The 13,944-nt window shown below is 51.0% G+C and overlaps 1 protein-coding gene across 4 annotated transcripts in view; it reads right to left on the bottom strand.

The window, feature by feature from the left end:
- CHST8 (carbohydrate sulfotransferase 8) overlaps positions 1-13,944 on the bottom strand; it is a 151,611-nt gene that overhangs the window by 87,239 nt on the left and 50,428 nt on the right. Inside the window, exons 1-2 of one of the 4 annotated variants that reach the window (XM_033225629.1) lie at positions 436-635; positions 93-231 (exon numbers count right to left, since the gene is read on the bottom strand). The exons of 1 other annotated variant lie outside the window; for it this stretch is intronic. The gene's annotated coding sequence lies outside the window, so the exon portion shown is untranslated. Of the gene's footprint in view, positions 1-92; positions 765-13,944 lie in introns of those variants that run through there. 2 more of the 4 variants (XM_033225628.1, XM_033225631.1) reach the window with 2 other exon arrangements.

Raw genomic sequence — 13,944 nt, 5'->3', positions numbered from 1 at the left:
CCTTATTTATTTGATTTAAAAATGTGTCTCTTTGAAGAAATTCACTTCAGGGCACAAGCAAGGACTTGGGAATTCAGCCAAAACACACGCACCTCCAGTGGCGACCGGCAGCAGGTGGACAGACGCATGGACGGCTCCAAGGACACGCTTGGCTGCGGCTGCTTCTGGGCCTGGACGCTCCCCCTAGCCGCCCAGAGAATCCCCTGTGGCCATGGGGACCTGTCCCCGTGCCTGGCTCCAGATAGCATGGGTGCACCCACGTGGTCAGTGGACCCTGGGCTCTGGAAAGTTCTCTGTCCGGTGGGTCTCCTTGCACCACACGGGCAGGAGAGAACAATGACGTCCCTCCCAGCTGAGGGCTCCCGGAGAAGCTGCTTGTTGGGAGAGAGGCTGCTATGGCAACTTGAGGAGAATGGAGCCAGGCACTGCCGTCACCTTGAATCCGGCACCGTGCCTTCTGCTGCGGTGGCAGCAGCGGGGACTCTGCACCGGTCGCTGGTCCCTGAGCCCCGGCTTCCCTCCTCAGCCTCCTGGCCTCAGGAACTCATCTGCTCCTCGCCGATCCATCGGTCGGAGCCCACAGCCCGGTCCCCCGAGAGCACCACCTCCTTCTGTTTTGTCAGACTAGTTCTTCCCTGTGCGCGGCTCTCGCTTACTTCTGAGATGGGGCTCTTCTTGATTTGAGCTCATTAAAAATCCTGCAGCTAATTAAAACCGCTTTAATGGCAGCGGCGGCGGCAGCAGCAAACTCTGGGACGAGTCCCTCCAGTTTTTATGCGTAGGCATAAAGTTGCAATGCTCTGCAAGGATGACGGATGGGCGCGAGTGCTCAGACTCCAAGGCGGGGCTGCAGACTCTCAGGCTGGCTCCCGCCGTGCTGCTGGGGAGCGCTGGCCTGGGTCCTGAAATCCCCAGAGCCTGGCCTTGGCACACCCTGGCCCCTGCCGGGCTGCACGCTACTCCCGGGGAATGCAGTTTACCTGCTGTCCGCTCCCCTGCTACAAGGCAGGGTTCTCTCCACTCCCCCCAGCCCCATGCTCTGCAGCAGGGAGAAAGGGCTTTCTGGGGTGGAGGCTACCCCGTGAATCAGGCTCACGAGGTCCTAAAGCTTGCCGCCATAGCCGTACTAGGAGCACCACGGCCCAGCCTCCTACCATCACGGACACATTGCCAAGTGGAGTCTGAGGGGCGCCTGCAAACACACAGCCACAGCGAGGGGGGCCTGAGAGCGTGGCCAAAGACTGACAGGCCACGTCAACTGACCGCACCATGGACACTATCTCTGCCAGGGCTCCTTACATATTGAGTACATTTTGCGCCAGTGGGGCAGGGCATGGGACAGTCATTCTGCATGTAGAGAAACTGAGTCCCCTCATCCTGGCAGAGTCCGGAATGCTGACACAGTGCCCCGAATTCCCTGAATGTGTGAACGTTGGTCCCCTGAGAGCACCATCACGGTGACAGCCCTTCTCCCACTGTGGGAAGAGCATTTGCCGCCTGCCTCTGACTCTGTGCCTCGGAATCGGGAACCACATGGAGGCCTCTCCCGGTCTTTGTATTCCCAGCACCTAGCACAGTCCCCGGCACAGGGAAGGTGATCAATAGCCTCTGCTGCATGTTGAATGAGCACAAGTTAATAGATGGAAGTGTTTGGGGCTATCTGGAGAGAGGCACTCCATGAACCTGGAATTCTAAAAAGGTCATTTATGTTTCAGGGAGCTGAGGGTTTGTTTTCATCAGAGCTGCGTTGGAATCAGGTCCAAAGAGTAGCCCAATCCTATGACAGGAGGCAAGGAAGAAGCAAGGAAGAAAAGGTCCCCAGGGAGCCCGATGGAGCCTTAAAACTTGGAATACCCAAGGCACGCTCGCCACCAGGACCTCACTTTTGCCTCCTCATGTCGGTATGACAGATTTCAGATCACAGAGCTTGAAGACGAATATATTTTTAGAGACAGATGTTGATTCTCTCTCTACATATGTATGTATATTAACAGGTGCAATGTTTACACAAAAGACACACGCCACTGAGATGCCACAAAATTGACTGATTGTCCCCTGACATGGTTTGGATATGTGTCCCCTCCAAATCTCATGGTGAAATGTGATTCCCCAGTGTTAGAGGTGGGGCCTGGTGGGAGGAGACTGAATCATGGGGCGGATCCCTCATGAATGGCATGGTGCCATCCCCTTGGTGATGAGTTGGTTCTCACTCAGTTCATGTGAAATCTGACTATTTAAGAGTCTAGGACCTCCCCCTTCATCTCTCTCTTGCCGTTTCTCTTGCCATGTGACCTGCCTCCTCCCACTTTGCCTTCTACCATGATTGTGAGTTTCCTGAAGCCCTCCCCAGAAGCTGAGCAGATGCCAACACCATGCTTCTTGTACAGCCTGCAGAACCGCAAGCGAATTAAACCTCTTTTCCTTATAAATTAGTCAACCTCGGGTATTTCTTTATAGCAATACAAAAGTGGACTAATGCATCCCCAAACCTTTAAAATATATTGTGATGCTAGGAAACCCCCCAAAAAACTACAGCTTGCTTGTGTCGATCAAAAAGTCAATGACAGCAACACATGCTATGACATGGGAGACCCTTGAAGACATCATGTTAAGTGAAACAAGCCAGACACAAAAGGACAAACACTGTATAATTCCACTTGTGTGGAGTGCCAGGAGTAGTCCAATTCATAGAGACAGAAAGTACAATGCAGGTTACCAGGGACTGGAAGGAGGAACAGGGTGTTGTTTAATGGGTACAGAGTCTCTGTTTGGGATGATGAAAAGGTTCTGGAGATGGATGGTGGTGATGGCTGCCCAACAATGTGAATGTATTTAATGCCACTGAACTGTACACTTAAATATGATTATGAAGTGGGTGGATCACTAGAGGTCAGGAACTTGAGACTAGTCTGGCCAACATGGTGAAACCCCATTTCTACGAAAATTACAACAATTAGCTGGGTGTGGTAGTGCATACCTGTTATCCCAGCTACTTGGGAGGCTGAGGCAGAAGAATTGCTTGAACCTGGGAGGCAGAGGTTGCAGTGAGCCGAGATTGCTCCACTGCACTCCAGTCAGGGCAACAGAGCGAGACTCTGTCTCACAAAAAAAAAAAAAAAAAACACCAGGCACGGTGCCTCAGTCTGTAATCCCAGCACTTTGGGAGGCCAAGGCGGGTAGATCACCTGAGGTCAGGAGTTTGAGACCAGCCTGGCAAACATGGTGAAACTCATCTCTACTAAAACTACAAACATTAGCCAGGGATGGTGGCAGCCACCTGTAATCCCAGCTACTCGGCAGGCTGAGGCAGAAGAATGGGAGGCAGAGGTTGCAGTGAGGCGAGGTTGCGACATTGCACTCCAGCCTGGGTAACAAGAGCAAAACTCCGTCTCAAAAACAAACAAACAAAACAAAACAAAACAAAAACCCCAAATCCTCAGTGGAAGCAGCTTGAACAAGGCATGTGGATGTTACAGGGTGGCCATCAGGCTCAGAGAGGGGCACTCCAGGTTCTCTGGCCTGACTTCCCCTCCACTCAAGTCTGATGTTCAGGACTTGAGTTTCCCTATCTCAGAATCAGTCCTCATCCAAAATATCTACTGTAGATGAGTTCCCAAGTTCCCTGCAGCTCTGGTGTGAGACAGATATCTTGAAACAGGGAGGCACCTTGTGAATTTCATTTGCATAGGGTTACTTTCAAGCATGTCAGGTGGGCTTTAGTCAAGGGCACCCCTCACCCACACCTGCCACCTGTCCCTCACCAGGGATCTGGGTCCGTCCCATGGCATGGCCTCAGGGAGGCTACCAGGGCTGTGCCCAGAGTTCTACACTCTGGGAAGGCCTGTTTCAGGGATAACTGGGCTCCTATAGCCCACATGAGCCCAGCCAAGCTGCTTCCCTTCTTGACAACCCTGTCCTTGTTTGAGAGATCAAAGGTCACACTGCAAGTGTCAAACTGAAAACTGTTCTCAGGCTCTTTCTGATGTGCAAAGCTGTGCTCCCATGAGGTCTTCCTGGCTGAGGTGAGTTCCACCTGGGCTACTCTTTACCTAGGGGACCATTCCCCTGTGTGAACTCCACTGAGCCCAGCTGGAAGCGTGCCTCATTTAGTGATAGCTATTGTTTCAAGGCAGAAATCTAACAGGGTCCTTTTTCCTTCAAAAATCTTTAGTTTTTAAAGGTCTGAAGAAAGCAACACAAGGATCCTTGTGGGGAAGGAAATGTTCTCTATCTCAACCGTATCAATGTCAATATCCTGGTTTGAATACGGTTCTACGGTTTTGCAAGATGTTACAGTCGGGGGAAAGGTGTAAAGGATACATGGGATTTCTCTGCATTATTTCTTACAATTGCATATGAATATATAATTATTTCAAAATTAAAAATTTAATTAAAGAAATCAAAAACTTAAAAATAAAAGTGACTGGCCTTTCAGTTCATGCAGAATGGAAGCAAATTCCAATGCTGTGCACGTAAATAATAGATAGTCATTTCCATGGATCAGCTCCAGCCCCTGTTGTATAAGACACATTTTAAAGTGAAGGGACTATACCTTTAATAGGAAAATTTGATGTGTTAGCAACTACTGGTTGATCTTTGTGCACTTTTCAATTGCAAATTGCACTTTAAAAATGCAAACAATTATTAATATTGATTTGGACTAAAACAATATTGAATTTCAATATATTTCCAGCTCTTTTATGAATTACCCTGTGGATACGCGGTGATTATGATAAAAGAGTATTTGCATGCTCGATTTCTTTTCAGTGAGGAACCTTGAAGATGGCTGACGTGATCCATGGATAATGAAGTTCACAGGGACAAGAATGGCTCTGAAGCCATCAGCCAGGATCTCAGATTTAGCTGCAGCACAGATTCTCAGGGCCACTTGCCTCGCTGGGCTTTTTCCAAACCCGTATTACAGAGCACAGGTTAGGAACACCTGCTCAAGGCCCAGAATGGGATTTTGAGTCACAGTTTTTAGGGGAAGAAAAGAAAAAGGAACAGATATTTATCATGATTTGGCACGATGCTGGATACTACATAAACATCCCATTTAGCTTTCACACAATAACCTTTTGAAGTAAAAATCATTATCCTTATTTGCCACAGGTCTGGCTCTCTGTAAGGAGATACTGAGATGGAATTTGGGGTGTAAGATGTTTATTAAGGATCAATACCTGCGAAGGAAAAAGGGAGGAAGCTAGAGTGGGAAGAAGTGGAATAGGGATGTAGGCCTTGATGGTGGGCTCTGGAGTGGATTCAGCCTGTCGGAGTGTCCTGCAGAAGGAAGATAGGGCTGGACCTTTACACCTCCCGCTTACTCAGTAGCTGGATGTCTGTTGCCCAGAGAAGGGTGTGATATCAGATGAGGCAGTTTGCTGCAGATGAAGCAGCCCCTCGTGGAGCTGAGGACTGGAGGCTGGCTGCTGACCACACAATCCCCTGGTGGTCAGCAAATCCTTCTTGGAAGGAAGATCTGGACAGCAGATCTCCAAGGCCACCACTCTGTTTTGCAGATGATGAAATGAAGACCCAGAGAGACTAAATATGGCCAAGGTTACACACAGGAAATAAGTGCCACCCCAGATCTGACTCAAATCCTCTCTCTCTCCACCCCAGCCACGCTTTTCCAAAACAAAAGCTTAGATCAGACTGTCCTGACCTTCAGTTACTGAGACACGAAGGTCTGAGAGTCTCCAGAGGAACATGCAGAAAGTTTGGCTGCGTAAGCAAATACGCTCACCTCGCCTCCTCTGCTAACGTCCCTGCAACAGACACGCATGCGTGTGCACACTCTCATGGATACACACTTACTTCTTGGCAATTATCTCATTGCTAATGGAAGAAGGTGGGAACATGAATTATTTGGGTTAAAAGTTCCCTCGACAGTACAGCCTGGAGAGCATCTCTCCCCAGCTGAGCTGCCGGATCCTGCCAAGAGCACCTGGGGATGTAGGATGCGGCGTGGCCAGCCTCCTTTTACTTCTAGAAAGCACTGAGCTATTCACATTTTCCAGCGGCTCTGACATCCACAGCCACAGCAGGGAAAATTACAGGGAGGAAAAAAATTGCATATTTACTTCTCAAAATCAAAAGTTGGGGTATAATATGGACAGAGAGGAGTCTGTGAGTAAACCTGGAGTGCCCCGGCCCCTGGCAGGGTGCAGAGACACAAGGCAGTCCGTAGACTTCCGAGGAGGACAGAATGGCAAGAAGGCTTGGCTGCCTTCCAGGGAATCTCTCCCTGTGGCTGGCACAAGGAGGCCCCAGAGGACTTGTCTTTATGTTTCCAGCTGCCAATAGTGCCTGGCACAGAGCAGGTGCTTGGGCAATGTGTGGTGAATGAAGAGAAGCTAGTAAGAGGATGACGAAGGTGAAAGGAAGCTCCTGCACTGGAGTCAGCTGGGTCCTTTGGGCTGGGGTCACACAGAGTCCAGTGGTTGTGCTCTGGGGGTCCACTCAGCACACATGCATGGCCACACCCTTTGGAAGCAGGCTGGCTTCCAAAGGGTAACCTCCAAGATCTTTTGTTATTTTTATTTTTTTAGAGACAGGGTCTCACTCTATCACCCAGGATGGAGTGCAGAGATGCAATCATGGTTCACTGCAGCCTCGAACTTCTGGGCTCAAGCAATCCTCCCACTTCAGCCTCTTGAGTACCTTGGACTACTCAATTTAACAGTGCCTGGTTAAATGTTTAATTTTTTGTAGAAGTGGGGTCTCACTATGTTGCCCAGGCTGGTCTCAAACTCCTGGCCTCCAGTAATCCTCCTACCTTGGCCTTCCAAAGCACTGGGTTTACAGGTGAGCCCCCACAGTCTTGACCTCTACCAGTCCAGCATGATTTTCCCTGCAACTCATCTCAAAACAGGCTGGTCTCTTCCAATGTGAAGGCTCAAGACTAAGAATATGGCAGAACAAAAGTCTCTTGGCCCTATCCTGGATGCTCTGTGGAAAAACAGGTCTCCTTCAGGCCACCAGGAAGGGACCGGCGCTTCAAATGACCTGGAAGCACTAATGAGTGACTGTGCATGGGACAGGAACCTGCCTTCTCCATTAGTCTCTGCCTAAGGTCTCCTTCCAGCTAACATCCTGTGTTCCAAGTCTCCTCCAGCCTAGTGACCCCTTGGTGCCCTTCTTTTTCCCCACAGGGGGTTGGAAAGCCAGAAATGTGGGTCCAGCCTAACATTTCCTCCCTCTCTCCTGACACTCAAGTGCAGATCTGGCCTTCTGAACATGTGTCCTGTCTTTCTTTCCCAGTCCCTCAGTGCGGCTCTGATTCAGGACCTGTGGCCTGGACAGCTCCCCATCTCGACATCTGCCTTGCAACACATCTGTGGTCACTCCCGAGCCCCCCAGGTGCCCAGTGACCCAAGTTAAAATGTCTCAGCATGGTCCACCAGATCTGTGAATATCCTGCCTCTGCCGACCTCCCGTGCCCAGTCTCATCTCTCACCATTCCTTGATGGCCCTCGGGCCAAGTGAGGCACCCTCCTGTGTGTTCCCAGAGACTAACGGCTTTTCTACCCTGTGAGAGGGTAGCACAGGGGAGACAGCACTCAGCATTCAATGCTGTCACTGGGAGATTTTGGTCATCCTCATGTTATATATCTGAGCTTCTGTTTTCCCAGCCACTAAGTAGGTCCCTGGTGGACTGGTATCACGGAACTGAGAAGATCCCTGCAGTGGTGGGATGCTGCCCTGGGGTGGAGGAAGAGGCTTGGGTCAGGTGGAATAGGCTGCTGGATCCCAGTCCTCTCTGCAGGGTGCCTGCTCCTCCACGGCAGGTCTCACCATCTTTCCACATGGCTCTGCTGAATTATTCGCTTATCTTGAACAACATCCAAGGGAGTCTGGTTTCTCTGGTTTCTCTCCCTAAGCCTACAGCCTCTTTTCTACCATCCTGGGTTTCGCATGCCCTCATCACTCAGCCTCAAGGACACAGGCAGAAGAGCTGTAAACCATTATGATCCCTGTACATGGGGCTCCGTGGCATCTGTCCCAGGCGGGGGCAGGTGGGGCAGGGATGTGGGCAGCACTCGGCTAACTGGGACCATCTCAAAGCAAAAGAGCATCCACACAGACCCCACACTCATGCCCCAGTGCCCCCCTGCCGGCTGATCACACAAGGGGTTGCTTGAGCCCTGACTTCTTATGTGATTGCTCTAAAGAGGAAGGAAGACAGGCATTTTTATAGTGGGACTCAAAATGTCAGTCATTGGTCTTTAGTGAGTAGTTGTTTGAAGCAGCTCATTTCATATAATAACTACATGACAGTTTCATAATAAAATATATGTTTCAAATGATTCATCCAATGACCCTTGGTAGCAGATTGAGACCTTCAGATTTTCCCATTTGGAAACCTGGATTTTTTTTTTTTTTTTTCTTTTTTAAGAGTCTGGGTCTCGCTCTGTCACCCGGGCTGGAGTGCAGTGGTGTGATCATGGCTCACTGCAGCCTCAAACTCCTGGGCTCAAGTGGTCCTCCTGCCTCAGTCTCCTGTGTAGCTGGGACCACAGGTACATGCTATAACCCCCAACTAATTTTCAAAAATTTTTTATAGAGATGGGGTCTCACTATGTTGCTCAGGCCAGTCTTAAACTCCTGGCCTTATGTAATCCTTCCACCTCAGCCTCCTAAAGTGCTGGAATGACAGGCATAAGCCATCACACTGGGGCAAAAGTTATTATTATTATTATTATTATTATTATTATTATATTATTATTATTATTATTATATTGAGATGGAGTCTCTCTCTGTCACCCAGGCTGGAATGCAATGGCATAACCTTGGCTCACTACAACCTCTGCCTCCCGGGTTCAAGCGATTCTCCTGCCTCAGCCTCCTGAGTAGCTGGGACTACAGGCATGCACCATCACACCCGGCTAATTTTTGTATTTTTAGTAGAGACGGGGTTTTGCTGTATTGGCCAGGCTGGTCTCAAACTCCTGGCCTCAAACGATCTGCCTGCCTCAGCTTCACAAAGTGCTGGGATTATAGGCATCAGCCACCACACTGGCCCCAAAATTATTTTTTAAATGAAACATCTGATGACCCTTGTAGCAATGCAGACCTTTAGACCTTCCAATTTGGAAACCTGGATTTTTAACTTGAAATTTCCTGATTCTGAAATTGGCAAGCAATGCACATTTTTAAAAACTTACTTGAGCCTTATGTCTATGCTGGATTTGGCCTGAGGTCTACCACCCATTGCCCCCTCTATGATGAAAGAGGACTCAAGTGACCCTCCTGCTTCAGCCTCCTATGATGAAAGAGGGGGCAATGGGTGGATCTCAGGCCAAATCCAGCATGGACATGAGGCTCAAGTAGGAGCCTGGATTGGGGAAAGACAGATGATCCTGCTGGACTGCCACTCTCGAGTTCCCCCAACCCAGGAACCTGGATTGGGGAAAGGCAGGCGACCCCTGAATAAGAATAATGCTTCCCAGTTCAAGGACTTTTGTGCAAAATCAGCTGAGGGAGAAAAATCCTCTGGGAAGAGAGGCTGCTACAGTCTCGCCGGTCAGAAGCTGGTTTCTACAGCTCTGTGACCAGATGGCACTTAAACATGGTTGTTCAAGCCACCCAGTCTGTGGCCTTTGTTATGGCAGCCCCCGGCTGCTGACTTCAGTCCCTGTGCCAGGAAGGCTCAGCCCTGACCTACAGGGCAGCCTCCTCAATGGGGCAGGAAGGAGGCTGGGGTGTTGCCAGGAAACCAGCTCTTGCGTGGTTCAGTGGTTGCCATCAACCGTGTGCAGGGTGAGACCACGCACTGGACACAGACCCTGCCTAGACCAGGATGTTTTTGGAGGCGAGAAACAGAAAAAACAGCTCATCAGGAAAATCGAGGCTCCACAGTGTCACTGGGGACCGAGGCTCTGCTAGTGGCTCTGCTGCTCTGTCCTTGGGGTGGGTTTTATCCTCAGAGAGCTCCCTTCATGGTTCAATGGCTACAGCCATAGTCCAAGCTACAGGCATCCTCATTATGTCCAGTAGAAGGGAGGGAGTCCCACCTGTAACCAGGGAACAAGTCCCTGGATCCTGAGCCAATAGAACCTCCTGACCCAGTGTGCCTGGGGCTGAGGGGATGCTCTGTGCTGGGGGTGGTGCAGGCCTGGCTACTGGAAACAGTGGGATGAAACTGCCCTGGGGTCAGCCCCTCCCAGCTCTGTGAGTAGGAGACAAGAGGGATGGGGACACAGGGATGGCCCCAGGGCCCACTACACATTCCCTCCTTTGCTCCTGAGTGGACATATGTACACACACGTGTGTGAGCATGCAGGTGTGTCTCTATGGCTCCATCCTGTGTATCTGTGTGCCGGGGTGTGCACATGCTGTAGACATGTGTGCACACACGTGTACTCATTTCAGAAACTCCCACTCCTCTGCCTGCGGCCACCAGCCCGGAGCAGTCCAGCCACACAGCCAGAACACACCCAGCTCCTGGCCAAAGGGAGAATGACCCTGGCAGCCTTCACTGGGTCTCGCTCTGTCTGGGTCTCGCTCTGCAGGGCTTCCTCCTAGTTGCTGCCCAAGGTCAGGTCTGCTTCCTGGAAGAGGGAAGTGAGGCTCCCTTGTCCAGGCAGCCCGGAGGGAAGGCAGTGGGAGGGTGGCCTGGGGCTGGGGGTACTCCGGAGTAGCAGCCCAGCATGACCATCTGCCATCTGTGCCTCCCGCTCCTCTCCCTACTCCATCCCCTCTCCACCCACTCTCCGCCTCAGGGTGCATCACTCTGGAGACCCCTGGGGATTGGAAGCTAATTTTCCACGATCATTAGTGATGGAAAGACCTCAGGTTCTGCCTTTAATTAAAGTCAAACGTGGGGCTGAGAAGTGCTGCGCTGCATGCAATCGTCCCCTTCCCACTTGTAAAAGCCATATGCAAATAATTAAGCCAGGCATGGGAGCCGTAATTAAAAATTTCACAGACGCCCTCATTAGCTGAGCAGTCTGCACAGAGGAGCGGGACCCAGCCCCTCCCCCACGCCGACGGCAGCTCCTGCAGATGGTTAATTGGGGCTGGGGGAAGTAGCAGGCCACACCTAGGTGACAGTGCACCTGGCAATAAGCTGACAGGGCTCCTGGCCTCCCGGGCCAGCAGCGATGTCTTCCCACCTCTGTCCAGGAGGCCTCCAGCCAGGGCCAGAGCTCCTGGACTGAAGTGGCTGAATCCCGCCATCCCTCCATCCTAGTGCAAGGAGACCCTAACCAAAATCTCCTAGCCTCCCCTGGCCCCAACCCTGACTTGTGCACAGCTAGGATCTACTGACAAAAGTGGGGAGAAGAGGCTAGGTGCAGTGGCTCATGCCCGTAATCTAAACACTTTGGGAGGCTGAGACGGGCAGATCACGTGAGGTCAGGAGTCCAAGACCAGCCTGGCCAACATGGCGAAACCCCACATCTACTAAAAATACAAAAATTAGGCTGGGCGCGGTGGCTCAAGCCTGTAATCCCAGCACTTTGGGAGGCCGAGACGGGCGGATCACGAGGTCAGGAGATCGAGACCATCCTGGCTAACATGGTGAAACCCCGTCTCTACTAAAAAAATACAAAAAAATAGCCGGGCGAGGTGGCGGGCACCTGTAGTCCCAGCTACTCGGGAGACTGAGGCAGGAGAATGGCGTAAACCCAGGAGGCAGAGCTTGCAGTGAGCCGAGAACCGGCCACTGCACTCCTGCCTGGGCGACAGAGCGAGACTCCATCTCGAAAAAAAAAAAAAAAAAGTACAAAAATTAGCCAGACATGGTGGCGCGAGCCTGTATTCCCAGCTACGCGGGAGGCTGAGGCAGGAGAATCGCTGGAAACCGGGAGGTGGAGGTGGCAGTGAGACAAGATCATGCCACTGCACTTCAGCCCGGGCGGCAGAGGGAGACTCTGTCTCAAAACCAAAAAAAAAAAAAAAGTGGGAGAAGGGTCTCAGCTAGAGCCCAGAGACCCCTTCAGCTTGACATTTTTGCAGCCCCTCCTCCCAGCATGCCCAGGAAGAAGGCAGGTTCAGCAGACCCATTTCAACCCCTTCCACACACACAGATGTCCTCAGGACTGGTAGCCACTATGCAGGGAGTGCCACACTTGAAGACAAAAGCTCCAGACAGACAGGAGAGCCACAGAACTGGGGGTGGGGAGGCAGGGAAATGTGTCTGACCTCACTGTCCTACACATTCTCTGGCCTCCACCACTCCCCCTGCCCCACCCAGGGTCCCTGGCTCCCGCCTTCGGTCCCCGCCAACGTCTGGTTCACCTCATGTCGAATCGATCCTGCCAGACAAGTCACTGCAGGCATCATCTCCAGTTACTCATTGACATTTCCAAATGAATATTCACTCGTCCCAATCACAGCTACTAGTTTTCCATCTGGCCTGATCAATGGGACTCCTCAGAAGGAGTCATGCTCACCAGAGGCACTGATCGATGTGTGGGAAGCTGCTCGGCGGGCGCGAGGACCAGCTGTGTCCTCCCAGCCACGACACCCGGACATTGGCCAGTTCACCTCGCCCATGGACCACATGACCCTGGGCTGGGCCAGAGCTTCCACACAGCCTGGACTCCTACTCCTTCTGGTTATATACATAAACCAGAGGTGACTGCCAATCCAGGAAGTGGCTCTCCTTCTGAGGATTTGGGGGATCTCATGGGGTCACAGGGAGTGTGGAGGTGGGTGCCTCCTGCCTGGGTCCATCCTGAGTCACAGCATCACCCCACATGATGTCTTCATCCAGGTCCCTGAACTCAGCCCTTCCCCATTCAGGCCTCTTCCTTCTTGGTGGCTCAGAAAATGTTATTTCTCTTTCTTCCTCTCCTCTGTCAAACAGAGATGCAGGCTCCCCTGCCAAGGATGGTCAGACATCCACGCCAAGCATCCTGCTCTCAGAAGCTGGCCCAGGGCTGTCTCATCCTGGCTGACTCTCCACCTCGTTTCTCATCATTCCTCAACACTCTTGCTTTGACTGTCAGCTCCTCCAGTCATGTGGGCCCCGACTGCCCGGCCGGTCTGAGCCCCTGCCTAGCTTCTCTTCCTGTTTCTCCACATCTTCCCCATTGCAAACACATCTGCCTAAGAACTTGCACTTTCTGTCACTGACATGAGATGGTATACAAAGATGAAAAAATACTTTTGATGGGGGGCCAGGCACAGGGGCTCACATCTGTAATCCCAGCACTATGGGAGGTCGAGGCAGTTCGATCACTTTGAGGTCAGGAGTTTGAGACCAGCCTGGCCAACACGGTGAAACCCCATCTCTGCAAAAAAATACAAAAATCAGCTGGATGTGGTGGTGTGCGCCTGTAATCCTAGCTTCTGGGGAGGCTGAGGCAGGAGGATTGCTTGAACACCCAGGAGGCAGAGGTTGCTGTGAGCTGAGATTGCGCTACTGCACTCCAGCTTGGGCAACAGAGTGAGACTCTTTATCCCACCAAACACACACACACACACACAAAAAGATATACTTTCACTGGAGAAGAGGATTCCACCACTTACATAAAGCATACATCACTTTTACTTTTTGACCCTGTTTGATTTTTTAAAATTTAATATGAAACATTTCAGATATACAGAATATACATATGTGTGTATATATATATGCACACACATATATACACATACACACACACACATATAGATAAATAATATAAAGAAGAACCAGCACATTCATCACCCAAGCTTAAAGAATAAAATAATTACCAATACTTGGGGTTCCCTTTGTACCCCTCCTCCCCTCTGGAGGTAAACCACATATGTGGTGAATATTTAATGAGCACCTACTACATGCCTGGCACTATTCTAGGCAACTGGGATCCATTCATGAACAAAACAAAGATCCTGCCCTCATAGAATTCCACTCCAACCAGGAGAGAGACAGATTATATATAACCTTAGCGGGTGAGAAATACTAAGGACAGAAGAAAAACAGAGTAGGGGGAGAAGGACTGGGAGGGCTTGAGG

Source organism: Trachypithecus francoisi, unplaced genomic scaffold (genome assembly GCF_009764315.1).
Source record: "Trachypithecus francoisi isolate TF-2019V2 unplaced genomic scaffold, Tfra_2.0 Lachesis_group12, whole genome shotgun sequence".
Taxonomy (NCBI): Eukaryota; Metazoa; Chordata; class Mammalia; order Primates; family Cercopithecidae; genus Trachypithecus; species Trachypithecus francoisi.
This window is presented reverse-complemented; position numbering and strand designations above follow the sequence as displayed.